Below are 25,740 nucleotides of genomic sequence, written 5' to 3'. Positions count from 1 at the left end.
GCGTCACAAATAGGCTTCTACCTGGCTATACACGTTGTGCCTCATGACGTACACACTATCCCTCCATGTTTCACTCACTTGCACTCCATTATCCATTTATTTCTATTGAGGCACTTCATTTATTACTGCCCCCTATATTTCACTCATAGTATTACACTTGCACACACACTATTCATTTATTATTTCTTACTACACATCCCATACACCACACACCACTCCCCTCAAGACTAGTGGGAGTGGCTATTATTATTTAAAGCACCTGCTCGCCCTTTCATCAGCATTTCTGGCCTGGCTGTGTCCATTTGTAAGTATGGCCTTTTTCGGTGTTTTTGTATATGTCCCTGTGTTTTTATCGGTTCTGTTTGTGCATCAGGAACGTTCTGTTCCAGTTTAGGAGTTAGGGACTCGCAAGTCTGGGGATCCTTGTCGTGGATTGCGAGCTTCCGTCCTTTTGGCCAAAATGATTACCAATACCCCAGGTATTTTTCATTATTATGTATATTCGCTTCTCTTGGACACAGCCGGGTCTTTCATGCTGGGAGAGCATGGTGTGTTGTTGTTTGGCATAGCAAGCAGGGTAGCCCGCTCTATGAATTATCAAGGCGTCACAAATAGGCTTCTACCTGGCTATACACGTTGTGCCTCATGACGTACACACTATCCCTCCATGTTTCACTCACTTGCACTCCATTATCCATTTATTTCTATTGAGGCACTTCATTTATTACTGCCCCCTATATTTCACTCATAGTATTACACTTGCACACACACTATTCATTTATTATTTCTTACTACACATCCCATACACCACACACCACTCCCCTCAAGACTAGTGGGAGTGGCTATTATTATTTAAAGCACCTGCTCGCCCTTTCATCAGCATTTCTGGCCTGGCTGTGTCCATTTGTAAGTATGGCCTTTTTCGGTGTTTTTGTATATGTCCCTGTGTTTTTATCGGTTCTAGATGTGTTACCTTGCAGCACTGGAGTCCTGAGTTCACATCCAACCATGGACAACATATGCATTGACATAGCAGGCGCCAGCTCCACAATGCAGGACGTAATGATGCTGCCCACCTGCCCCTTGCCATGTCGTTCAACAGCATTAGGGAGGGCAAGAGCTTTATAGCAGAAGAATTAGGACACTTCAGGTCTTCAGGAACGTTACGTGCTAATTTGCATGCTGTGCGTGAGTTATTAAAACTTTATTTTCTCTTTTTTCAGTGCACTAAGATCGGCGATAAAGATAAGTTTCAACTAGTCTCCACAGGCCCTATGTATGTACCTCTGTCAGCAGTTTGGTGGGCTCATATCTGCTGACACATTTCCTTTAAAAACCACTGCCAGGTGAAGTGAATAACATTGATTATCTTATTACAATGGCGCCTGTCAAGAGGTAGACTATATTAGGTCTCTAGTGAATAGTCAGTTCTTGAAGTTGATGTGTTGAAAGCAGAAAAATGGGCAAGTGTAAGGATCTAAGCAACTTTGGCAAGGGCGAAATTTTGCTGGCTAGACAACTGGGTCAGAGCATCTCCAAAATGGCAGATTTTGTGGGGTGTCCGCGGTATGCAGTGGTTACTACCTACCAAAAGTGGCACAAGGAAGAACAACCTGTAAACTGACAACAAGGTCATGGGTGCGGTCATGGGTGCCCAAGGCTTATTGATGTACGTGAGGAGTGAAGGCTAGCCCTTCTAGTCCAATCCCATAGAAGAGGTACTGTAGCACATATTGCTGAAAACTTTATTACTGGCTATGATAGAAAGGTGTCAGCACACAGTGTATCACATCTTGCTGCTTTTGGGGCTGCATGCCTGCAGACCGGTCAGGGTGCCCATGCTGACTCCTCTACACCACTGAAAGCAGTTGGTTTATCCTGAAGTTGGCACTCGTGTTTCTAATTGCGGCTGGCCGCTAGTAAGAGCGCCATTACTAGCGGCCAGCCGCAATTAGAAACACGAGCGCCAACTTCAGGATAAACTGACTGCCCGAACGACTCAGTGCTTGATGAAGGTCATAATGACCGAAACGTCGCACTAAGTCATTGGCATATTCCAATAAAAACAAGATTTCTTCAATCTACAACATTGTGTGCCGAATACTTTTATTCTTCAGCAAACCAAGTACACCCCTTAAAGATACGGCCAATTTTTGTGTTTTCAGTTCTCTCTGCCTTCCAAAAGCCATAACTTTTTAATCTTTTCACCAACATAGCCGTATGAGGGCTTGTTTTTTGCAGAACAAGTGTAGATTTTCATGACACCATTTATTGTACCATATAATGTACTAGGATACGTGGAAAACAAGATTTGTGGTGTGAAACAGGCAAAAAAACCAGCGATTACAACATTTTTTGGGGGTTTATTTTTTACGGTGTCCATCAGGCAGTAAAAACTACACGTTTAGTTTATTTCCCAGGTTGATACTATTACGGTCATACCAAATTTATTTGTTTTTTTTATCTTTTACCACTTTTATACTAAAAAAAACGATTTGCTAAAAAACAAAAATAGTTTTATGTCGCCACATTTTAGGAGCCATAACTTTTTTATTTTTTCGCCATTTGAGCGATGTGAGGGTTTCATTTTTGCAGAACGAGCTGTAGTTTTTATTGTTACCATTTTGGAGTACATGCGCTTTTTATTCCATTTTTTTATTTCATTTTTTTGGGGGAGCTAAGGTGACCAAAAAACAGCAATTTGAGCTTTTTACTTTTGTTTTTTAACGGCCCTCATCCAGCGGATTAAACAACATTATATTGTAATAGCTCAGACTTTCACGGACGCAGCAATACCAGTTAAGTTAACTTGTACTTTTTTTTAACGTTAATTTGAGTAAAAAATGGGAAAAGAAGGATTTTTTGAACTTTTAAAAGATGTTTTTTGGGAGCATTAAAAAAAACTGTTTTTTACATGCCCCCCTAGGGGACTTGAACTAGCGATCGTTGGATCGCTTTCATGGTATACTGCAACACTAATGTATCGCAGCATATCGTGTTTCTAACAAAGATCGCAGACCTGGGTCCTTCATTAGACCCCTCCCCCAGGCTGCCATGACGACCATTGGCACCCCGTGATTTAATTTTGGGGGGAGTGGTACATATTCTAACACTTTAGATGCCATGGTCCTATTTGCCCGCAACATCTAAGGCGTTAAACGGGCTGAGTCAAAGTGATCTTTGATTCCGCCCTTTGCAGTGACGTGTCAGCTGTATTACACAGCCGTCACTTGCTAAGTATGGAGTGAGCTCAGCCCGGAAGCCTGCTCCATACTTTCCCTTAACGGATGCCATATACATGTATCTGGCATGTCGTTAAGGGGTTAATGATAACGGTATACACTAATGGCAGTGGCCTCTTTCAGTGGCATAATGCGCCTTGCCTCACAGCAAAATCGTTCAGGAATGGTTTGAGAAAAATGAAAAGGTATTGACTTGACCTCCATGTTCCTCAGAATTAAATTAGGTTTAGCATCTGCGGGATGTGCTGGAAAAAAGACCATGGAGACCCCTAACTCGCAATTTACAGGACTTAAGATCTGCTGCTAACATCTTAGATCCAGATAACATTTTATATATATATATATATATATATATATATATATATATAGTCTCTGTGTGCCAGCATATAAATGCGTGTTTATGGGATGTGTCCGTCATTGCAGCTCATCTCCATTCTACTCCCTATACTTAGATTCCCACATTAATAATCCGGAACAAGGGAAAGAGATGTGTGTGTACAGAAATACATTAGGAAAAGGGGATAGAATGATGAGTAAAGACAGAAAATGTTGGCTACAAACATCTTATGAAGCCTCCAGGAGAATCATCCCTTATGTTCTAAACTTCTCCTATTCCACGCTGATGACTCGGTTCAGTGAATCTTAATTTCCTGTGCCTCCTATTTGTGTTCAAAGAGCCCAGAGTATGTCTCACTACAAGACCAGAATTAATTATTTACACACTTATGTTATGAAATCTCCTTAATCTTTATACTTGACATGCAGTATAGTATCTGTCCCAAAAATAGCAAGATAGGGACATTAAAAAATCTTTTAGGCTCTTCAAAAATACACAAACATACCATGTATAGTGTTAAAGCAACTTACTGAAAGTAATGGAAATATTTTACCAGTTGTTAACAATTAATTGGAAAATCCTTCTCATAAACCGAAAGATGTGGTGTTTAATATGCCTCGTTTTATGCTAGAAAGTAAATCATATGATTTAAAGCATTGGCAAAATATGATTCATCCTTCCCGTACATTGGCTTTGCGGATTCATTGGAGCCGGACAGAAATCCAGTGTCAGCACAGACTCACTGGACCCTAAGGTCACATTTATAACATGATGGAGTTATAGAGTGTAATGTTTCTGACAGACTGCGAACAAGCACATTGTTAGAAGCCAGTAATGGACAATGAACATAGGTGAAAGCCTGTTAATGGTTATGACCAGACAGCTGATTAACAGAGTATGCAATGGGACACCATCTACAAGTCCTCGGATAACCATTGGAGCTGTTGGGGTCCGAAGATGTGGGTTCTGGATTATGTTTTTATTAACTCATACAGAGAGCAATGCATAGTTTCTTTTATAGCTAAGAAGACTATAGTAAGAACAAATATCAAGATGTATCTACGATGGTGGAAATTGCTAAGCCCAAAAATACCTAAATTATGAGGCCCAGAACATAAACGGTGGAATATTGCTGATTGTAACATATCAAAAGCATTGACCTATAAAAGAGAAACATATTCCCTGTGTTGTGTTTACTAACTGTAATACACATATGCATAAAGTAATGAAATTAGTAATTTGCTATTCCCAGAGTAGAGCTATGTCAGTCTTCCAACATTCCCTTCTCCATGAATCTTCCTAGAGGCATAGTATTCATATCCAATGCAAAAACAGGTAAATCAATTTTCCCATATACAGAGATATTTTTTTAATTGATTCTTCAAGATGAGGAATCAACTCAATTTATGGAAAATCTCAAACCTAGTCAATCAATTCTTCTACCTTCACCACTGATATTGATAGACTGTGCCCAATACAAAATCTCCTACCAATTCTAGTATTAATGCCTTCTTATGTGGCAGAGACCGGGACCTGGGTGCAAATTCAACATATAGTTTTGCCACTAGATATAGAGTTGGTTTTAACATGAGGTTGTGATTCCACACTGCTGATTGGGAGGGTCCTTTTTCCGCTTTAATTTTTACTTTATTCAATTATATTAAGGCCTTATTTAAACGAACGTGTGCGTTTTGCGCAGGTAAAAAACGCTGTGTTTTGCGCGCGTTGCAGTTCCATGTGTCATCAGTGTTTGGTGCGTGTCTTCGTTTTTTTGCGCGCATGGCATCCTTATGTCAAGTGGTTTTGACCGATGCAAAATGAAATGAAGGAGGTGGTTTTGTTTTTCTCATTTTTTGAGCAACTGTTGCGCAAATCACGCACAGCACACGGATGTGCGTCTGTGTGATGTCCGTGATTTTCACGCAGCCATTGACTTCAATGGGTGTGTGATGCACAAAAAACGCTCAAGTATAGGACATGCAGTGAGTTTCACGCAGCGGACACGCGCTGCGTGAAGACCATGGAATGTCTGAATGGCCCCATTGACTTACATAGGTCCGTGCAACGTGCGTGATTTTCACGCGCGTACCAAGGACGTGAAATACGCTCGTGTAAATAAGGCCTTATAGACACAAAGCACTTTAGGATTATTAAATATGGGGAAATACAGCTCAGAACGATCTCAAATTTGATAGAGTAACTGTCCATATTTGTTTAACCTCCCATACTGTATATTTTCATCCTATACACATAAAAATGAATTTTAATAAATCATGTCGAATTACTACGAAATATTGTAATCCAAAATTCTACCTAGACTGCATCACAAATCTTAAATATAATTTCAATTGTTAGTATCAGTAACCGTTACATTACATAATGGTTCTGAATATAGTGTCTGCTTCAGTGGGAAAGGCACAGTATTATATATTTTCACAGTCTTGTCACAAAGAACTAAATATGTGACTACTTTGATAACTGTATATTGGTACTATAACCGGTACTATAAAAACGGTACTACACTATAACTGGTACTATAAAACGAACGCATTATTTATCCCACATAAAAACAGGAACAGTGGAATAGCGTTTTTTAAATCCCCCCACTTAAAAAAAGGAATTTTAAGTTACTCAATAAGTGCAATGCACTCTAAAATGTGTTGCCATCTTCTAGCTCCCAGAATGTGGCGACACAACATGATTTTTAAAAAAAAAAAAAAAGCTTTTTTCTTTTCAGAAGTAGTAAAACATAAAAAAAATGTATATAAATGTGATATCGCTTTTATTGAAACAACCCGCAAAATAAGTTTAACATGAAATTTTTACCGCACGGTAAGACCTAATGCACACAACAGTAGAGGTGTTCACGGGCCATGACTTGGAGTGTCACCCGCGGCCACCTGCAAATCGCGGGCTGTGCACATGGCTGCGTTCATTCATTTCTATGAGCCTGGACCGCAAAACACGGCATGATAAGACATGTTCTTTCTGCAGTCCAAGTAATATTAAAACAAAAATAGTAAGGATGCGCTCCTCTTTATTTGTTGGTGCTGTTCAGGTTCGGGTTGTACCCCACTAATAGATATATAGAATAACCCGAAAGTACTCCAAAGACATATGATTGTATTGATTCCAAGGAAGAATTATTTATTTTCATTCATTCCACATGGTATAATATTGTACAGAGCAGAAATTTTAATGCAAGCGATAGGTATTTAATTTGACGTTTCGGCCCAACCAAGGCCTTTCTCACAATCGCTGCAAGGAAAGCAAAAAATACAAGATCACATATAACATTTTGTATAGGACAAAGGAAATCAAAAATAAAAATACAAATAAAAATTTGTCATAAATACATTCAACAATTCAAATAAGAAAGATCAATCCTGATAGAAAATGACGATATAAATGGTATCCTGCATAAGCGGCAAGACATATTTCATATACTTGGCCGTTTATGATCCAGTGCTTGTAGTTCTATAATATAATAGGGATAATCCCCCTAAACTTAGGTATGCAGGTATACACAGGGGGTATGACATAAAAACACAGGGATATGCAAATTACGATATAGAACATAGACACAATTAAAGGCATCAGGGCCTGATCTGGTTGGAGAGGTATTGATAAAGTACCTCTCTGGACCATAGCATAAAAAACCGGCGTGGAGAAAAAGTGGTGGATAGAGATATGCATAAGAGGACAATAGAGGATAGAAAAGTAAATTGGGACCGTAGGTATCTAGGTAGTATCGCTCCTGGTGCCGTACCTGCATGTAGTTTCCCAGAGGTATAGTGTTATGACGCCGTCTACCAGACGCTCCAAGGTGTGGAAGTGTTCACGGCAGCGTCCATTTTTATGGTGCCCGCTCCTACAACCGGATATCCGCATGCGCAGTCTAAGGGGTATCATCGCCCAGTGGAACGCAAGCTGTCCTCATTGATATGACACCCATTTCAGGTCTGTAGGCTTACTACATTGTATTTATGGCATAATTAATTATATAGACGCCATTCGACGGTATAAACCGTCTTAATGGTAGGGGTGAAATAGTTATTAGACATATATAGGGTAATCTAGTGAATAATGTGGTGCATAAACAAAGTATATATGATGATATAGACTAGACGGCAAAAGTAAGAGAGTTATTTGAAATATATAGGTAGTAGATGTGATACACAAATGAATACATAAGATGGTCAAGAAAGAGTTTATGGAATGATCAGTCATAATGAGATGGATTCCAAATATATAATGGAAAGAGATCTATATATATATGTCTGTATTGTGTTATAAAGACTAGTCGTATATATATTTTTTTGGTCGTATATATATTTTAAATGAAAATCCATGTGTAACACATATCGTATTATTGAGAAGCTGGTGAAATATTCAATGTAAATAAAGACAAATACGTTATGTAACATATGTATATAACAATGTAAGATGAAACGTGAGATAAGATAGTAAATTATGTCAGAACATAAAGAAAGTTAAAATAATAGATAGGAAGAAAGTGAACCGGTTTTATGGTACCTGTATCTGGTCGCACATTTGGTACGCTAGAAAAAACTTGTAACAGAGACCAAATGTGCGACCAGATACAGGTACCATAAAACCGGTTCATGGAAATGACCTGGACATAGCATGGAAATGACCTGGACATAGGAGATGCCGGGGACAGGTCAGTACCAAGTGGGCGTGGAGGGAGATGGCCAATAACGGCACCATGACACCTGGATCCACTTCTAGCTTTGACTGCTAGAAAAAAACTGCATCAAAATCTTCAACAAAAACTCGATGTGTGGTTCCAGCCTAGCAGTACCAGCCACAATAAGTCTCTAATAAACAGCAAGTTACTGATCTCCATGCTTTCTTGTTGACATAGTCACTGTCCCACTGTGAGCAGGCATTCAGTGGCTGCTTTTATTAAACTTCTTCCTGTGCCAGAGACCGGCACTGGATCATTTCTGCATGGAGCGATGCATAGCGCCTGTTCATTTCTGTACGGTTGACGCATTCTTATATCAGAACAGTACAATTATACATGTATTACTTACATACACAATAATGGAAAAGAATCAATTAACATGTATTATAAATATATTTACAAAGTTCACGAATACAAAGAGTAAGTAACTAGAACCAGTATTTTGATCCACAATCACTAAGAAAGATCAATTTACAAAGTGATTTTTATAAGGGCCTTGTCAGCAACTAAACCTGTGAACATACTTAAGATGTATTATACGGCATGAAGTTTGTCTCGCAATGATTGTTTTTGGCATAAATCACAAATTCAGCAGCATTTATTACTTTAGCTTATGTTTTTGCAAATCCAATAATGCTTGAATACAAATTGCGTTACAGGACTCAGCAAGTCATAATGAAGTTCCTTGGTGTGAAATAATTGGTTCTGTCTTCAGTATCCTTATTGAAAGTATGTTGTTATTTTTTTCAGTACTCCCTATTTTATTACCTCTTGTATAGTAGCACTTTGGTTGAGGATTTTGAAAGATTAGACAATGTAAGGCACAGTAAAGGAAATTTTACATGAACCAATTATCGTGCAAACGAACATTCACAGAGCGCTTAGTCCCGAACATTGCCTTGTGTTACCAAACGCGCCTTCATTGGCTGATTCTATAGTTTATGCAGCTGAAAATATTATCGTTGTCGGCAGCACATCTCCTTGTGTAAACAGGGAGATGTGCTGCCGACATGATAGAAATGTATGAGCACGGTCGATCGTAGTAAAGAGTGCTCGTCCCCATACTAGCAACTTATGAAAGGAGAAAACGAGCGCTGATCAACGAGCTGTCTCGTTGATCGGCGCTCATTTTCACGGCCCACGTCGTGCCGTGTAAGAGGACTCTAAGTTTCATGGAGGTTTACTACTGTAGTCTTTAAAAATAACCTTTTATTTCTTTTATTTCTTTTTAAAGACTTGGGCAAAGACAGTACCAAACCTCAATAGAAATACAAGAAAGGTAGACCAGAAATGACATATTAGAGTTCAGACCTCAAACAAGCTTTCTGTACATATACTGTACATTGTTAAAATAAATGCTAGAATATTCCTGCAGCTAGACCTGCCACTACTAATATGACTATCACAACATTCAAAGATGACACAACTAATTACGGTATATTACAACTATAATATAGAAGAAAACCAGCATGCCCACTTGATCTAAATGATTAATTGGAATGGCAACCTGACGGATGCTCTGCAGTACTCGAGGTCCAGTTTCCAGGACTTCACAATGCAATCCACACAAAAGGAAAACTGCATCACTCCATTGGAATAAAAGTCATGTGATACTTATTTATCAAACACTTGTGATGTTGTGGCCCACATTAGTCCAATATAAATTTTGAGAAAGGCCTTATGTGGGCCGAAACGTCACGGAATTTAGTGAAGAAATATCACATTATTTTATTACAATGGAGTGCTGCAGTTTTTCTTTCATGTGTACTACAACTATAAAATGTCCAGGAAATAAAGCTTTCTCACACCCATTTTGTTCCACTAATGCTTAAATGCAAAGTTTTAAGGGTCAAAGTTATTGCAAACGAATACATTCTTTACGACAATTTTTGTTGTCCTAGAAGGTCATGCATGTCTCAAATGTAATTTATAATGTCACATACAAAACACATACTCAGCCCGGAGCCCTTATAACAAGTTTATTTAATTGTAGGATATCTAAGTATTGCTGGTGCCTTATGGCTTTCATTGGCTATACGTCCATCTGCAGTATAACACGAGACCTACAATAAAAAAAAACTCCAGAAAATATAACTTATTGAGTTGACTAAAGCCATTTCTCAGTTATTCGCATCTTGAAGAGTTGACAACATGTCCACCACTACAGATCCCGGAGTGGTGTCACCGAACCATCTTAAAATAAGATGGTTGGCAATATACAGTATATGATTAAGAACTTTCTAGCTTAATAAGGTTGTCTTATCAAGAAAACGCCATTTTGTATTGAAGTCGGCTTGCTGATCAGCTGTTCGCCACACGTCCGGCCTTAGAAACCGCAAACGATTGGCTGTTACTGTCGGGGTAAGATGCGGCTGGCCGATCAGCCTGCAGGGAAAATGTAGTGTTAAATAGTTGGCCAATCATGTAATATATGGACTGGCTGGGTCAACCAGCGCGAGAGGCACTTTTTGTCGGAGGTGTTCAGTTCTAACTAACAGTCCTCTATGATGTCCATATGCCCTAATATAGCTTATGGAAAGGCGTTTTATTGCAGCGGAAACCCTTTTAAATGGATTGTGTTGGGTGTCAAAAAGACTCTTGTATTCTAGCCAAGCTATGTGCTGGATCTTCACCAATCTGCTTCATGCCCTGTTCACCTGAAATCTATATGGTAAATCTGCCTTGTTCAGCAGCAATACAGAGATAGGTATGTGTTATTGAATAAGGAGGTAGATTTGGCATTCAGATATCTTGGCCAACTGGATGATAACGCAGATGGGAGTGGAATCTCAGCCACATACGTTGTCATCCAGCTTTCGAAGGACCAAAATAGAATTTTAAAACTATTTGAAAGAAAAGGACAACTCAGGATTTATATTTACTGGTGATTTTTTTTTTTTATTTAGTTAAAAATGCTATTTATGGCTTGTTCTAACTACATCAGTTCTTTTACATTTTTGAAATAGGAGGCATCATGCTATTATGCTGTACATTCAAACTCTTCACTTTTGTGGCAATGTAAAGTATGTGTATTTTTATTTAGTTATACATGTTATATTCCCAGGTTATGATCTCCGAGAAGAGTTTGTTTTTGATAAGCTTAAAAAATATTATCTTCAAAAAATGGCTTCCCAGTTCATGTTTCCCAGTTTTCTCTTTCATTTCAGCTTTATTAAATATGACTATTGATTATTATAAAAAATACATTGCGTAATGGAAATTTAGTAATCATCTCATGCTAGGAAATATAGTATGATATCGTTTTCCGAGACAGTATTGCCAGCTCAGCTTTATAATTTTCCTGGAAATTATTCTACAATGTTGGCAACTATGATACATTTTTTCCTCTGATTAAGTGTCCTCTTATTTTCTAACTTTCTAGCTACCACTGACCATACTTGTACCTGGTAAATTTTACGTAGCTAATGACTTTTAACCCATCTGTGCTTTTACATTTTCCACTGTCTTTTATTTATCCTGCTATTTCCACTCTTCTAACATTATATTACAGTTATTTGGTCCTTGTTTTTAACACGTCTCTTGTATGTGCAGTAAATAAATGACTGCTCGTAAAACCTAAACTGATCGTCTAAAATGCGGCTTTTTTTACATTATTTAAAAAACCAATAAGCAACAAATATAGTACCACAATAAATGTGTTACAGGGGGCTTCAGATGACTCCCAAGAGACGAAGGCACCAAATAGATGTTCAGATTTACACCTTGTAGCCAGAAATATAGACTAATGATTACAGGAGGTCCTAACTAAAATATTATAAGATTATTATATTATTATTATTATTATTATTATTATTATTATTATTATTATTATTATTATTATTATTATCAGTTTCCCATTTGCAGCAGACATCATAGAGCCATCTAAAATGATTAAATACATTTGAACAAAAAATATGGTCTCCTATGGTTATGAGCTTACTCGTAAGAACTTGAATAAAGCCAAATCGTTGCCTAGCAACAAACACTGCACCCAGCAGGTTGACTGGTCCTCCAAACCCCCGTGGGGATCAGAGTAGTCATCCACAATGCAGCACTATAACATGCCAGGCTGTGGGGGAATTTAAAATCCTGCAGTTCCACAGGTAACATGCTGCTTTATGATAGATTGTAGTCTGGATTCCATGAGTCTATTGAGATACTTCCAGCTATGAACAGCAGTCTTTAGTTTTCTAATGAACTGATGTTCTAGAAATTCTCCACAGTCCCGCATGCTATTATGAGCAATTCCAATTTTGAACATTATATTAGGGAATTATTTAAGGGGTTGTCCAGGATTATAAAAAAGGGTCTGCCTTTTTTCCCCCCAGAAACAGCAAGGTCTATGTCTGGTAATGCAGCTCAGCCCCATTCACCTGAATAGAGATGAGTTGCAAGACCAAATACAGCCCATGGACAAGAGTGGAGCTGTTTCTAGAAGAGAAGCAGATCCTCATTCTAATCCCGGACAACCTCTTAAAATTATGCAAATACTTTAATATCCACATTAAATTTGCTTTAAAACAGAGGCTAACTTTAAGCTAAGTTATAATTTTTTTGAATAAAACATAAAAAATGCATAAATAAAATGAAATAATGGAAAAACAAAAATAGTAGGACAAAACATTGTATTGACCCTTAAATAAGTGTCTGTAGTTGTATCTATTTGGTGATTATCCAAGTAAAGAATGAAATGCCGTCAAGGTCAGAGCGTTGTGTGTGTTAATCACGTATATGTTGGTGGCAGAGGCTGCCAATTTAATATCCTCTAGAGAAACACCAGCACTGTATTTCTCAGCAAGTAATGGGTCAGCAAATTCAAAGGAAAAATGTTGGCCTGGCATAAAGAATGTCTTGCCAGAATTATAACTGTGATTCAGTTATAGTATCTTTCTAGAACAGTACCTCTGCGATCAGCACTTTCCGCGCTGAGTAAAAATACACACAACAAACACTGTCACTTTGAAATGTCAGTTTGATCCTACGTTATACAATTTAACACCTTTGAGCACAGATGTAGCAGACTTTCGTTCACGTTACATTCAGCAATCTTGGCTCTGCTATAAAAAAAAAGGAAATCCTATTATCTGCCCTGTAATTCTAACCACATTTTCTCGTACCGGATCTTACACAGCAGTGTGATACTTCTAAAACAGGAAATAAGATTTTTAATTATGAGATTAAAAATAATTGCTCATTGACTGAATACAGCAGTCAGTTCATTTCCAATGATTTAGTTCTTTATAATCTTAACAAAAAAAATAAAAAAAAGTTGCCACAATCTCTGAGATAAACCCAATAACTTGTTGGGTTTCCACCTCTAAAAAGGTGCACAGTGACCTAATAAAGTGATCCTCTAGTTTTAACAGTCTTCTGACATGTCAAAGAAACATATTATTATGCACCATCATATTCCATAGCGCTGTACAGAAGTCTTCACTCACTGTCCCCAGTGGGGCTCTTAATTTAAATTCCCTATCTGTATGTTTTTGCAGTGTGGGAGTAAACCAGAGCATATAGAGGGAATTCACTCAAGCACGGGGAGAACATACAAACTCCATGCAGATGGTGTTCTTGGTTGGATTTCAATCCAGGACCCCAGTACTGCAAGGTAAGAGTGCTAACCCCTAAGTCACCATGCTGTCCACACGTCAGAAGGTAATATCAGTGGGAGTCTGCGAGGTGGGACCCCATACTGATGGAACGAATGAATAAGCCTCATGAACATTGCCGAAACTTCAAGGTAACGTTGACTCAATGGGTTCAATTGGGTTGTAATGCGCATGCCCGATGACTCCCATGGAAACACTGCCAATGTTAGCTTGGAGATTCACATATCTAGGTGCTAAAAGCTGAGGGGTCATTGGACTTGCACTGGCACTCTCTTCATTGTACCAATATGTATTACAGCTGAAAGTATTAAGCTATGCTACGTTATATACAGAAGTGTTTGAGATCATTTGATATTAAAGGGGTTCTGTGGGGACCGAAAAGTATTATCAGTGTACTCATTGCAGTATGTGGGTACACTCGCTATTATACATTCCGGTCCTGCGACCGGAATATAACTGGCCCTGCTATACTCTATGTACAAGCAGTAGCACAGTGATTACATAGAGTACAGCGGGGCCGGTCACATGATGAAGAGTCGTGTCGTCATGAAGGAAAACTGTGCCACTAGACTTCCGTTCCGCCGCCAGCGCTATAAACATCTATTAACATCTCATAATCAGCCTGACGGGGACTGGAGTGTATATTAGCGAGTGTACTCACATACTTCAGTGAGAACGCTGCTAATAATTTTCAGTCCCCACCTAACCCCTGTAAGTGTGGCACATGCCATCTCAACAGTTTTCTCTACACTGTTAAGTCATTTTTCAAACTTAGAGACATTAATAATTCTGCCGCATTTTGTAGTAAATGGAGGTAGACTTTAAGGATCAATGTTCTCAGGAACAAAGCTAGGCTTTCTTAGGGCGGGTTCACACATGGCGGAATTGCACTTAAATTCCGCTGCGGACACTCCGCAGCGTTAATCCGCAGCGGAGCCGTTTCTACATTGACTTTCACTTTAATTTAGCAGTGTTCGTTTACACGATGCGTACAATTCCGCTGCGGAGCATAGGCTGCGGAGCGGAATTTGGTGTCCGCAGCATGCTCTGTCTGTTGCGGAGCAGTGGCGGACTCATGGCGGAATTTCTCCATTGACTTCAATGGAGATTCAAAGTTCCGCAATGAAGTCCGCAGCTGTCATGCACATGTCATGTGTGCTGCGGATGCGTCTTGCTTTTTTTACTTGACATTTCTTCATTCTGGCTGGACCTATGTATTTCTAGGTCTACAGCCAGACTGAGGAAGTCAATGGGGCTCCCGTAATGACGGGAGCGTTGCTAGGAGACGTCAGTAAATAGTCACTGTCCAGGGTGCTGAAAGAGTTACGCGATCGGCAGTAACTGTTTCTGCACCCGGGACAGTGACTACCGATCCCAATATACATGTATCTGTAAAAAAAAATGAAGTTCGTACTTACCGAGAACTCCCTGTTTCTGTCTCCAGTCCGGCCTCCCAGGATGACGTTTCAGTGTAAGTGACGGCTGCAGCCAATCACAGGCCAAGCACAGGCTGCAGCGGTCACATGGACTGGCGCGTCATCCAGGGAGGTCGGGCTGGATGCCGAAGGAGGGACGCGTCATAAAGACAACGGGCGGTAAGTATGAATTTCTTTTACTTTCACTAGGGAAAGTGCTGTCCCTTCTCTCTATCCTGCACTGAATAGGGAGAAGAGAAGCACTTTTCCTGCAGTCTGCAGCAGCTAGTCCGCATCAATGTACTGCACATTTTGTGCAGATCCGCTGCAGAATCTGCAACGCAGATTCTGTGCGGCATCGATGCGGACAGTTGCGGAGGAATTCCGCCATGTGTGGTCATGCCCTTATACCTTAGGCAAAGATTTTGCTTGGTGCCAGTTTCTCACACAGTAACACATAACTTTACAAGCTTTCCTTTGTACATGTTCAGGCAGAGTAGAGAAGTCACAAAAAAACTGCAACAATTATCTGTCACATAGTAGTGCTCCTACAATAGTTAATATCCTCGAGAATCGATGTCCATGTTTTTTTTCTTTCCGGTGCACTGCCCATAAGATAATGCTAACTACTCTCCTTTATTATGCGAATTAAGTCTTCGAAAAAGTAATCATTAAAGGGGTTGGAACAGAATCCTATGTTTTTCTGAAAAGCCCTGTACTTGCCAGATTTAGTCAAATATAATCTATCATGCCCTCATAACCTTACTATGTGCCTGCCTTCTCTCTGGTTTGACGCTGGTCCCCCTGTAGCTTTGCTTGTTCAACAAAATTGTCAGTCCTCCATCTTTCATTATGTGACCGCTGTATTACAATGGGAAACTACATTTCGCATTAGCCCTATGTCTCTTTTACTGGCACCTTCCAGTCCTCTCCTTGCTGTATTTGGGGATAAATTAATTTGTGGTTTGTGTGTGGTACCTGTCACACAGCCGAGGGGTACTGATACAATGCAAAGGAGCGTGTGAATTTGTTAAAACACAGTGCGATGCACTGCGCATGCTTGCCCAGAATCAGTGCAGGTGGGGATACTATGCCGTTATACAGAGATAGCAACCTACCAATGCACATGATCGACTGCGAGAACAGTGAACTGTTGGAGGATGTCTCTAGTTGAAACCAAGTATATCAAAAAATGCTATTCATAGGGTACTTTGGGGGTTTGTTTTGGGCAAATAATTGTTTTTTTTTAAATAATAAAAATATTTGAAAAGCTTCTGGATTTGGCAAATGGAATTAAATTAGCATTGCTGTTGATTCTGGAGATACCCCTAATAACATTTGATGCATCTTAAGGTCTGATAACACTAAACACATTTTCCCGGCTATGATTAGATATTAAGATAAAGAGCTCTTCGAAACATTCACACGAAAATGTTGCATTCAGAACCATGTCTCCAAGTCCCTGCTGAGTTTAACTGAGCTCTGCTTGTGTGGAACATCTTAATTTGATTACCGAATGCAGATTTCCCAGGGTTTTCTGCACAACTCAGCCGTACTGATGAAAGAAGAAAATCTCGGCATTAATGCTCACCTCTGAAATTTCAAGTAGAATTGCTAGAATGTGCACAATAATTAACACCCATTCCATCTTCTCCTCTCTTTGCAAATCTGAACAAGATTATGTAATAAATGTCACCTTGGCCTATTTGCTAAGCAACATTCAGATGTTACATATTAATGACTAAAGGAATTTGCATGTTCAGTGGATATTTGCCTAATTCTAGGCTATGTATGACAGATATGATACATTTGTTTTTTTGTTTTTTTTCCATCAACTATGCCAGATTTCTATTAGAGATGAGCGAATTTCCCAAAATTTATTTTGGGCCCATTCGATAAAGTCTAAATAATAGAGCTGCAAATCGCAAGTGCTCTAATTGCCCGGAAAACTCATGCCTGGCTCTTTGATGTCTTCTAGGACTGTATCCAACCAGTATTTCCTGCATTTCCTGGTTGGACTTTATAGAGATTGTCCACATGTAACGGAATTTCTGCAGCATTTACACATCAACTAGCAGAAAATTCAGTACGGAAAATCTGCACCATTTCATACTTTTTTTTTTTTAAAGCAGAATTAGGTGCAGATTTTCATTTTCACTGTGGTAAATAGTGTGGATTTTCATACTGGAAATTGGTCCATTTTCCGCAGCAGTAATTGACATGATGCAGAAATAAAATGATGCACTACATAAAATTATGCCACATGTGAACAAGTTCTTATAGGGGAAATGAGTCATCCATCTTTACCCTTTATGATTGGCTGTGCTAGAGAGAGGGATAACTGCAGTGCATTTTTGGAAGGCATTATGGGGAAGAAAACTTGAGGTCATTTGATCCTTTTTCTAATCTGTAAAATGTCTGCTGGCGCTCGCCGGTAGCTGCCATTTTGCTGTGGTTCATGAGCCACGTACCGCAAAAGTTTTGCATTACGCTGAATCCGAAACGTTTGAGAAATTCGGACTGACTTTGATTTGTGAAGAATTGATTCTCTCGTTCCTGCAATTGATTCTTGGTTGGTTGCCTGCCTAGCACAGTACTACTGCCCAAGTGTATGGTTTTAAATAACACAACTAGAATAGACAAAAAAATTCAGAAAATAAAAATATGGACATTGGGAGAGTGTTGTGGGCATGCTCTGTGATATGTGCAAGGGAGGGTAAGAAAATGAGCTGTCTGCATCTCCTATTGTCAATTCTGTGTTATCTGGCACCAGCTTTATAATAGAGGTGTTGCATTTTATTATAATTTTACCAGCTGATAATGAGTTGACTGCTGACCCTGATCCCAGTGTACCCAGAAAAAGCTGAAAGTGACAGAAATTTTAGATAGATTTTCTTTGAGATGAGAAGCAATACTCAAACATGGATCGGTCGAGAAAGCTCTACTAACTGTAATGATGGGGTAGGGAGACAGACAGGTGAGCCCTAATCTACCCGCCACTCAGTCCCTGCCTACTTGCAACGACCCGCCCTAGGCGACGGGGTACAACTGGGCGACGGTCCCTACACTCAATAGGTGCACGACAGACAAACAGACAAGGGTACAAAAAAGCCGGGGAAATGGGGAAGTTGCCCACGGGAACACCGTGGGCAACAAGCGAGGTGAACGAGCCGAGTCAAACCAGGAGATGAGCGAGGTACAAAATGCAGAGCAGAAGAGTGGTCAGTAAAGCCAAGGTCAATAACAAGCAGAGGGTCAGTAGTTCAAGAAGCTGCAGCAGGGCCAGGAAACCAGCAGAGAAGAATCACAAGCAAAGGAGAAATAGGAAAGGCAGGTATAAATAGACAGAAGGCGGGAGCTAGCTCCATCTGGCCAGGCTGTGATAGGTTCTCCCACTCCTAAGCCTGCCATCCTGAGTGGTGGAAGATGGAGTCAGTCTCACAGACATAGAAGCAGATGCAGATTGATTACCTATGGGCGTTGACACAGAAGCTGTGTCTGGCAGATCCTTTACACTAACCTTATTCTTAATATTTCTCCAGGGCTAAGTCTGAATTTTGTATGAAAGTTGTCAGCACAGCTGTACCGGCAGTGTAAATTAAACAACTGTGCTTTAATATATGTATGGAAATGGGAAAGAGTGCCTAATTATGTGAATGATTATCTCAGGGTGTGCAGGTCACGGTATGTTATACTCTATGACAACGATCACACTCAGGTTTTTTTATTTTTATTTAAAGCCCGAACCGTGCTTTCTCTCACCCAAGTGCATAAAAAGTGCAGGGGTGCCACACAAAAAGTGCACAAGGATGCGGTCTATCGCAGCCCTTCTCTTAAAAGAGAGAGGCCCCACATAACCATTCCCCAACCCTCCAAATCATAGTCCTAGAGGATCGAGGATCAATGATCCTCCCTTGCCGAAGCTTAGGGAGACCCAACAACACTCCAAGGCTTCTACCTGGGCTGCAACCCCAGTGTCCACCTTGGAGCCTGCATCTGGTTGCACCTCCCCTCCGAAGAAGGGAGACCGGGTTGCAGGGGAAAAAGGAACCAGAAGGCCACACATTTTCCCCCTAGACATTGGAAGGGTCCCAGAAGGGCACAGCATCCAAAAATCCTGTGACAAACGTGAAAAACACATAGTGAAAAAACAAAATTAAATAAATGGATGGGCGCTGTGATACAGCCTGGACATCCGCCAGGTATAAAAACTCCTCATCTCCCAGCGAGAAGGCAGGGAGAAAAAAGGTGTGTGCTCAGAAGTGTGAAATAGGAGAGAGTGCAAGTGTGCCTTCACTCAGTGGGATCCCACCCCCAGTGAGTTAGGGCACCCCAGGGTCACCAGCAACTCTGGCTTCCAAACTACCCGACCTCCTGACCTCGATCCGGCGGTCGCTTGGTCACCTACAAATGGTACCTTTAAACCAAATGCATACACCAGAGCGATGACCGTTGTGGTTCCCTGCCTTCACCTTGGCGTACTGTCATCCCTTCCACCACCAGGGATGATTACTAACCTCAGCTTGAGCAGGTACTACACTTGATCTTAGCCAAAAGGCCGAGAAGCGATTCACACTCAGATATTGTATAAGACTGGGCAATTGTCTTCCAACTTTTCTAAGGGCGGTTTTAACGCTATCTGATAAGCATTATTCACCTTGTGGTGAGCCTAACAGCTTGCAAAAGCTGACAGGGGTTGAAGTTGTACATATAACATTTTGTGGTCTGGTATTTTTAAGTTTATGTTCCAAACTGTATATAGCATTTAAATTTTCTATATATTTACCTATTAGGTAGATTTTAAGCAGATTAATGAAAATTTTTGCTATGTCTTTTCCAAGGCCTAAGGCACTTCTTTAATTTAAACAAGTGAATGCAAAAAGTATATTCCTGGGGCTACACACAGACGTTTCTAGCTGAATAATTGCACTCCGGTACTGTATTTTTCCTGACAGCACCTGTAACTCCAAAAATCTTGGAAAATCTTGCTACAAAAAAAATCTGTGTGTAGCTCCTGCCTTAGATTTTCCTATATACTTCTTCTCCCTTGGTTTTACCTAGAAAAAATATAAACAAAACAGCTTCAAAAACTGCACCATACTGTAGGAACGTGACGTAAAGCTAGGGCCCCATGGCAACATGACTTCTGAAAGTCTGAATAAAATCGCAGCATTAGGCTGGGTTCACACAGAGTTTTTTGCAGGAGGAAAATCTGCCTCAACATTCCATTTGGAATGTTGAGGCAGATTTTGCTCTGCCTGCACGCCGATTTTCGTGTGGTTTTTCGCCCACGGCCATTGAGCGCCGCAGGCAAAAAACGCCGCGAAATACGCTTTCTCTGCCTCCCATTGATGTCAATAGGAAGTCAGAGACGTAAACGCCCGAAGATAGGGCATGTCCCTTCTTTTTCTCGCTAGACGTCTCCGCCTCCCATTGAAATCAATAGCAGGCATTTTCAGGTGTTTTTTGGCGCGTTTTCTGACGCGGTTCCCGCGTCCAAAAACTAAGTGTGAACTCCCCCTTAGGCCTGATTAACACTAACGTGTTAAACTTCCGTGGGACGGCCGTTGAAACAGCGGCCGTCCCACGGACTTATGTAATTCAATGTGGCCGTTCACACAGCCGTGTGAAGGGTCCGTGCGAAATAGGACATGTCCTATCTTTTCACGCATCACGCATCCCTCCATAGACTCAACTATGGGGGATGTGTGACATCGTGTCCTGCAGTGCTGAGCACGGATGCACCTCGGACGTGAAAAACTGCAGTTTTTCATGTTTGAGATGCTCAGCGCTCGTGTGAATCAGGCCTAACAGTGACTCATAGGTGACCAAATGTCATTGTGGAGTCCAAGCATAAATGTATTATAATATGTCTCAAAGCTTAAAGGGAACCTGTCACCAGCATTTCACCTATTGAACTTTATTTATCCCTCTCTGGCCGCTGCTATAATAAGCTCATTGCCGTTATCCCCTCTCCTAAACTCCTCCTCCGACTCTAAATAACGGTCTGCAAACATTTTGTGCATTTATCGTAATAATCGGGTGTCCTGCTGTACGCACGCACCAGAAAAGGACATCAATGCACAAGCGCGGTATTTTGTGTGCTGGGGGAAATCGAGGAGCTATCAATCAAAAGTAAGAACTCGGAAAGACTTGAGGAATGAAGATATGACTCTTTTCAAATAAAGATGTGACTCTTTTATGCTCATTAGCATACGGTGTGGGAACACTAAAAAACTGAATACTAAAGCTACAGAGCCGACTAAGAGACCATTATAGGTTATATAGCAGTGATTTTTCACCCACTAGCACCAGGTATTGCTGGTTTAATAGGTGAAATGCTGGTGACAGGTTACCTTTAAGTATTTTATTGTCCTCTAAGAATACATTCTGGTACAACACAATTATATCACTCAAGTTATTGAAATGTGCAATAATGCGTTAATATCTTTAGCTAAGGGATACCTACCAGTTGAACAGCTGATTTTTTTTATATTCACTTATATTAAAGTTAAATCCTTTGCGGAGCTCTACAAGATCATGTTACTAATAACATATTACAAAGCTCTGGTGCAATTGTTCTTTGCTCTAGGACCACTAGGGTTGCCAAACTTCTGTTTTTTTTTTTTTCTAGGGAACGTAGGCTCTGTTCACACCAGCGCTCCAGTGGATTTCTGTTGCTTTAATGATGGTAAGTACAGCAGCACTATTCTTTCCTCTAAAAAAAAAGCCTAAAAGAGTACAAAATCCCAATGGACCCATTAGAAGTAATGGGAACCATATGGATCCGTTAGGATCTATTTCACAACTAATCTACTGTATTATGTGCACAAGTGGTACAAAAACTCAAATTATCCAGATGGATCAAGATGTTATAATTTATTGTAAGATCTTAACATAAAGACACCTGAGGCACTGAATACATTTGGTGTGCAATTATTTAGGCAATACCATTAGATAGCAGTAGCATTCAACACTGTTACAACCAGACTAGAACAGATAAAATAAACTAAAATGTATGGACAATACATTGAAGTGTTTATCTGCAATGAAACATGTAGCCTTTTATAAGACATGGTCAGGGGTGTAACTAGGAAAGGCTGGGCCCCATAGCAAACTTTTGACTGGGCACCCCCTCCCCTGGGTACCACACACAGCCCCCCTTGTAGATTGCGCCCCCTGTAGTTTGTGCCATATAACCCGCCCTGTAGATTGTGCCATACAGTCGACCTGCAGACAATGCTATACAGCCCCCCTGTAGACAGTGTCAAAACCGCCTTGTAGATAGTGCCACCCTTCCCCCCTGAAGATAGTGCCCTCCTCCCCCATATAGATAGTACCCCTCACCTCCCCCTTGTAGATAGCGCCATACAGCCCCCTCTAGATAGCGACATAAAGCCCCCTGTAGATAGCACCATACAGCCCCTTCTGTAGATAGCGCCATACAGCCCCCCTGTAGATCGCGCCATATAGCCCCCCTGTACATAGCTCCCCCCAAACAAATAAAACAAAAAATGTTATACTCACCTAGACCCCGTTCCCACGTCGAACAGAGCTGTGCCAAAGCATTAACGCCGACAGGATCCTTGTTTAGGCCGGCATGATCCAGTGACCTGTAGCCTAGTATATGGCAGAGCAGGGAGATGCCACACTACTCTGCCATAGTGTTCAATAGTATCTGCATCCTAAGAACGTAGATGCTATTGAATGTGGTGGGCCGCATGCCGCGGGCCCACGTAGCAGTCGCTATGGCTGCTACAGCAGTGGTTACGCCACTGGACATGGTCTATCGTTTTAACATAATTGTATCTGCCTTATTTATTATTATGAATATTGCTATAACAGGTGATTTGGGACTTCTATAGTAATTTGTACTTTATGTTCATTTTTACATGGAAGACTGACAAATGTTTTTGTGTACAGCTCGAATGCAAGCAGAATAGCAGTTCTTGCACTTTTTCATACCCATCCTCCCAAGTATGTAATTCCAGAATAGGGTTTCTTAACAGTTGGTAAGATTTAACCACCACTGTTCTCCCTGTTCAGAGATTTAGACAATTCCGTTCTGACTGCTGTAGCTTCATGTTCATTTCATAGTTTGTTCTTTTTTTTTTTGCAGATTTTGCATTTTTAACACAACTTTCTTAGCAAACCACAGTATTATAAAATAAAATACTTATTTGATTGGATGCCAACCAGCTTCCAGCTATTTGACCTATAATATTGACCTGGAATCACAGGTTTTCATGGCATTTTCAGAGGCGTTTTTTAGTTGCTAAAAGTGCCCGCAGGCAGATGTTTGCTAGTAGTCAATAGGCAAATAACTTTCTCTACACACAATTCATTTTTGATTGTGGCTTTTTTGAGGCATTTACAGTATTTTTTCACCGAAACACAATTTGCTCTAAGGGTATGTGCACACACACTAATTACGTCCGTAATTGACGGACGTATTTCGGCCGCAAGTACCGGACCGAACCCACTGCAGGGAGCCGGGCTCCTAGCATCATAGTTATATACGATGCTAGGAGTCCCTGCCTCTCCGTGGAACTACTGTCCCGTACTGAAAACATGATTACAGTACGGGACAGTTGTCCTGCAGAGAGGCAGGGACTCCTAGCATCGTATATAACTATGATGCTAGGAGCCCGGCTCCCTGCACTGTGTTCGGTCCGGGACTTGCGGCCGAAATACGTCCGTCAATTCCGGACGTAATTAGTGTGTGTGCACATACCCTAAGTATGGTGTCTTTGAGGTTGTTTTTTAACAATAAGACCTCAATTTAAAAAAAACGCGGTACCAATTTTTTTTTGTTACCAGATCTGATGAATCTTCCCTCCCTGACAAATGGTATTTTTAGTTGAAGCAGTTCCTTAGGGCTGGACGCTGCCGAAAAGCCTTCTATCGACTGACGTGCGAGAAGGGAATTGTCTTAAATGGAAAAACTTTGTCATGTTTAACTTATTATTAGGTATATTTTGAATTCATTTTATTCTAAATTGTCAGTCTATATAATGAATGGGACTTTCAAAACTGCCCTTGGTGTGCAGTTTATGTAACCAGCTTTTTTTCTATTCTATAGCTGACACTAAGGCCAGGTTCACACACAGTTTTGTGGCAGTTTTGGGCTCACTCTTTTGAACCAAAGCCAGATGTAGATCCAAAAGGAAGGAAGGATATAAAGAAAAGGCTGATGCATATTTTTTCCTTTTGTCCACTGAGCCAAAAACTGCCACAAATACTGCATCAAAACTCTGTGTGTGATCTGGGCCTAATAAGGAATATATGCAGTGGTTATCTTGGGAGGCACTGAGTGACCCATTATCTTCATATCATGTGACCTTTATATCACCCATTTGGAGTGGAAACCAATGTGGGGTGTACATGGGGTCAATAACTCCATCCTTCTGATGATTATGAGTCACAAAATTAGAGATGGAGTGGGGGAGATTTGTGCAAAGGTTGGTCATTCCAAGGATGTATGGAACAGCTGGTAATGAAAAAGTGACTAAGGTCTATGCGATATAATTGAAGAGAATGCGCTAGTATTTAATACAGTACATTTAGCTTGAATCAGACTGGCACCATTTCTTTGACTGGTAAAGATTAATATTGTTTCCTTAGGGGTTAAAGAGGAAAATATGAAAAAACTAGTCTGGACCTGTATGACAAATCATTGCACAACGAGAACATAAAATTATTCAAAGGCGGGGCCCAAACATGTAGGGTTTTCATTATATAGACCCTCATGCCATTAGTAATAAAAGAGCTAATGATAACTCAGCTTCTGCTGTGACTTACACCCGCACAAGTCAGGGGGTAATTGATTTTCAAATTTGGAAAGTTAGAGCCTCATTTTCTGCAGGGATTGATAGCGTGACGCTTAGTAATTAGCTGGTCAGAAGGACGCCTCGGGTCTGCTCCGTATAATAATCAATGGAACCACCGACTCTTTCTGGTGACTAATTTCAATCAAGGGAGAAAATAAAAGTTCTAAATGTGTCACACATTTCAACAAGTTGAATTTAGTGCTGGCAGAATTTAAATTGGTAAAATGTTATTTTTTAATGTATCAAGTTGATGTTATGTAATGTAGCAGTTGTCCTGAATTTCAAAAATAAATGTCCTATATTTCTTAGCTCTAGAAACAATATCAGCTACAAGCTCAATTTATTACATTCAAATGACAATGTTGTTGAACATTATTTTCAATGTGCCTTTGAGAAAGGCGTTACATAATTGAATAACTATAAATTGGATTCTCCCTATTGCATTCTCGTACTTAACATTTATGCTTTTTTATATATTAATTGTAGTCCGCCTTAAATGTATTGTTCATATTTTATACAGTCATCTCATTGTCCTTTTCAATAAGCTAGCAAAATATTGCTTTAATGGCTCCTGTTAAAAGACAAGCAATATTTTC

At 40.2% G+C, this 25,740-nt stretch overlaps 1 protein-coding gene and 1 pseudogene across 1 annotated transcript in view; both read right to left on the bottom strand.

Annotated features, from left to right (window-relative positions):
* Positions 1-25,740, bottom strand: part of SEZ6L (seizure related 6 homolog like) — a 546,424-nt gene that overhangs the window by 369,517 nt on the left and 151,167 nt on the right. The gene's annotated exons all lie outside the window — the stretch shown is intronic.
* On the bottom strand, positions 19,815-19,884 carry LOC142722411 (U2 spliceosomal RNA; annotated as a pseudogene).

Source organism: Rhinoderma darwinii, chromosome 1 (assembly GCF_050947455.1).
Source record: "Rhinoderma darwinii isolate aRhiDar2 chromosome 1, aRhiDar2.hap1, whole genome shotgun sequence".
In the NCBI taxonomy this organism is placed as follows: Eukaryota; Metazoa; Chordata; class Amphibia; order Anura; family Rhinodermatidae; genus Rhinoderma; species Rhinoderma darwinii.
Note: the sequence above shows the minus strand (reverse complement) of the source record. Positions and strands in the feature narration are given on the sequence as shown.